We start from the raw sequence: 4,081 nt of genomic DNA, 5'->3' as shown, positions 1-4,081 counted from the left end.
AGAGAGAGAGAGAGAGAGAGAGAGAGAAAGAAAGAGAGAGAAGCAAAGAAGGAAAGAAGGAAGGAATGAACGAACGAAGGAAGAAAAAAAGGAAGAAAATAAGGCAGAAAGGAAACTTTTGTCCCAAAGACACCAGAGCTAAAACATCTTTAACGTTGTATATACAAACTCCAACATTTTGCCCTCTTTCAGGCTAACTGGTTGCTTGTTGTTCAGGGAATTTTAATATTTGTGGTACTTTTTATACAGAATTCAAAGCACATAAGACACACACACACATAAATGAAAGGAACTTTTATTAGGGTAAATCAAGCATATAAATTATGCATATAGTACCAAGAGATGCTATGACCCACCTCATTTAGACTGTACTCAAGTGTAGTAGTTATTAAACTTGTCCTGAGGAAAACCTTGACAAAGTGGAAGGTTTGACTGAATACATGGGTCTTCATTCCTGTACTTTTGGGGAAAAATATAATCTCTGTTTAGTTAACACATTTGATTGGCAGTTCTGTATTTTACCTTTTCTTCTTAACAAAATGTTATATATTTAATTTATTTTTTTTTAAATTTATGAGACTGGAAAAATATTACCAGACAGAAAGTCTAAGATACAGCATGATGTGCTGAAATATGTATATATGATACAGTGATAAAAAAAAATTCTCCCTTTTTTTCATCCTATTATGAGAGTAAAATTATTAAATGGAAACTACAGAAGAGAACTGTTTCCTGGTCTCAAGCTATAAAAGCGTGCATCACCACATCTGTGATAAAATACGAGTCAAGCACAATTTGAGTAAGTATTGGTTTCTTTTCATATAGGTTACAGTCCATCAGTGAGGGAAGCAAAGTCAAGGACATGGAAGTGGAAATGAGGCTGAGAAAATGGAGGAATGCTTCTCAGGGGCTTGCTTTGTAAGGTGTTGCTTTAGCAACCTCAGGGTGTTGGCAAAGTTTTGTACCTGTTTTATTGATTTTTTAAGACAGGTCAGTGAACCCTTCCCCATCTGAGCAGACACCACTTTGTGCACAGCAGTTTAAGTTAGAACTCACAAGAGAAGGCTTGGGCAGCACCTCCAGTGGAGCCTCTGGCATCTGCTGCCCTTTGTATCAAAGGCTATCTGGTTCCACCTAGGGACTGACAACTCACAGTGCATTTCCCAGCTCCAATGTCTCATTCAGGCTATTTCACCACACAATATGATCAAAGAACTTACTACCAGTTGAAGCAAGGCCTTAATGTGGAACAGAACTAGCACTATCTGGAAAAAAAAAAAAAGAGTATTGAAAGAAACAAGACTCTTCCCCATCCTTTTCCCCATTTGGAGGATCAAGTTTTGGTTGAATTGAATCTGTAGTCACATCATACTATGACTAAAAGCTTAAATTATAAATCATAGCACCACACCTATGATCCAAACACATCAGTTTTGACAGTGGCTTTTTTCAGGAAGTCTAATACAGCCACAGCCTACAGAGTATTCCTTAGATTGGGCCACAGAACAGGTTATTAATGTCAGCTAACTCTTCATTATTTATAGCAGATCTGATCCCAGATGGTTGACTTCTGAAGGCTTCCTGACAGGAATCCAATAGAGTTGCTTTCAGCGTTCACACTCATGGCTGACACTCATGGCTGTAACATATGCAGAAGTGGTGACCCACATGAAATCCACAACTAAGTGCAGCAAATCTGAGATAGTTAACCGTGCAAAGGCTCAATAGCTGAACATAACGATGTTGAAATGACCACTGGATGCAGGTTTGGTTTTATATGCAGGGTAACTATGGAAACACTGCTGAATCTAATTCACAAATATTTAAGACATTATAAACTCCCCTAAATACAACACACATCCAGATCAGTGGTGACTCTTGAACTTTCATAGTGCAACAGGGATTGTCACTGGAATCGAGGTCTTCATCAGTCAGTCACTGTAGAACCAGAAATGAGATGCTGTTGGTAGTGGGTAACTGTGGTCTAGTTATCTTGAAAGGCTTAGCAAAGAGCACAGCTTTACTGTACTGTGTGTAGCTAGCTGTACTTCTTATTTTCAAGCACAAGCTACTGGTTATCTAGCTAAAGTTTAAGGGCCTGGTTTTTTAAGGGAGGTTTTTGAAACCTCCCTACCTACCTCTATTTTGGGGTCTTACTACTTCGAAGCTCTTCTCCATTTCTTTATCTTTCTGTCTCTCTAAGTGCTTGGCAGCAGTGGACTAGAGAGATCAGAACTGTGCGTCACCTTATATTTCTCGCCATCTTTGTTGCATTTTCTTTATGGTTAGCCTGGCCCCAAGAGGCTGATGTACACTACTAGGCATTTGCGGCTCCAAGGTTTCTGTAACTATTTCTGGAGCATGAGTCACTTTACTGGAGCTGTTTTATTCCAGGGATGTGAAGATTTTTCTGCTCCACTACCACCTCTACTTTTTTCCCAGTTGTCTCCTGGATCTTCTCTCTTTTTATTATCTTCCTTGTCACTTATTTGCATTGTCTGAACTCTTAGTTCTCTGTAATCAACCTCTTTTCACTAAAATTCTTTCCACTCATCTTCATCCCTCCTTAAGGCCTTGCAGAAATGGCCCGTGCTCCTCACCTTGCAAAAATTTGCCAGGCCTCAAGGTCTTGCCATTGTCCTGCCTCTAGCCCAGCNATTAAATTTTACTATGAATTGACAATAGAGGAAAATGCACATTGGCTTCTAGAATGTATGTGTTAGGAATAAAATTCTTTGTGTATATACCTATAGGGCATACTTATATCTTTAGATTCTATTTATAGTTCCTAATTGTAAACTGGTTTCCAAAGTGATTGACTATTTTTGCACACAAACTACATCAGTGGTCCTCTTTCTCAACATCAGTAGCAGCATTTATCAAGCTGTGTTCTTTCTTTCCTTTTTAATTGAAAATGGTGTTTCATAAAACATATTCGGATCATAGTTTCCCATTCCCCAACTCTTTCCAGATCTTTCCTGCCCACTCACCCAAATCTATATCCTTTCTTGTTCTTTTTCATTAGAAAACAAAAAGTCATCTAAACAAAATAATAAGATAAAATAAAAAATAAATCTGACTAGATCAACACAAATGAAAATGACAAGTAAAACAAAGCCAAAAATAGCACAATAAACATACAGACGCAGAGAGAGACACATAAGCACACACAGACACAAACATTGGAACACACAGACATCCCTGAAGAAAGCAAACTCAGAAACCATAATATATATGCAAAATGCTTGTATGACAGAGGGAAAATTTAAAAATACTTCCAAATATAGCACTAGGAGCAGAAAATGCCCAGGTAGTATTATGAGACTAAAAACAATCAAACAAATAAATAAATAAAAGCACTGAGTTTGTTTTGTGTTATATACTTCTAGGCCTTAAGAATGTTTGTGTTCATTATGGTCAGACTCATAGATTCTGGAAGTTTCTATTGCCTTAGGTTTCTACCTCAACCCTGAATTCCTGTCAAATCTCATAGTTATCTCTCTCTCTACACCCCATACCTAGACCATCCTGTTCTCAACCCTACCTGCTCCCAGTTATACCATGAAATCTACTCTATTTCCCCTTTCTAGGGAGATCCACGTGTTCCCCTTTGAGCCCTCCTTTTTAGTTAGTCTCTCAGGATTTGTGGATTGAAGCATAGTTATCCTTTACAGCTAATATCCACTTACACATGATTATATACCATGTTGATCTTTCTGGGTCTGAGTTACCTCATTCAGCATGATCTTTTATAGTTTCATTCGTTTACCGATAAATTTCAGAATGTTATTTTTATCAGCTAAGTAATACTCTATGGTGTAAATGTACCATAATTTCTTTCTATATTCTTTGGTTTAGGAACATCAAGGTAGTTTTCAGTTTCTTGAACTTATTACTATGAACATAGTTGAACAGTGTCCTTGTGGTATGGTAGACACAAACATTGTCTATATGCCCATGAGTTGTATAGCTGAGTCCTGAGGTAGACTGACTTCCTAGTTTTCCAAAGGAAAACCATATTGATTTCCAAAGTTACTGTACAACCTTTTACTACCACCAGAAATTTTGATTTTCAATTTCC

At 37.6% G+C, this 4,081-nt stretch overlaps 1 pseudogene; it reads right to left on the bottom strand.

Annotated features, from left to right (window-relative positions):
• Window positions 1-2,038: 2,038 nt before the first annotated feature.
• On the bottom strand, window positions 2,039-2,570 carry LOC126493496 (protein CDV3-like; annotated as a pseudogene).
• Between the last annotated feature and the right edge of the window lie 1,511 nt (window positions 2,571-4,081).

Source organism: Alexandromys fortis, unplaced genomic scaffold (genome assembly GCF_014885135.2).
Source record: "Alexandromys fortis isolate MF-2015 unplaced genomic scaffold, M_Fortis_MF-2015_v1.1 scaffold_335, whole genome shotgun sequence".
Taxonomy (NCBI): domain Eukaryota; kingdom Metazoa; phylum Chordata; class Mammalia; order Rodentia; family Cricetidae; genus Alexandromys; species Alexandromys fortis.
Note: the sequence above shows the minus strand (reverse complement) of the source record. Positions and strands in the feature narration are given on the sequence as shown.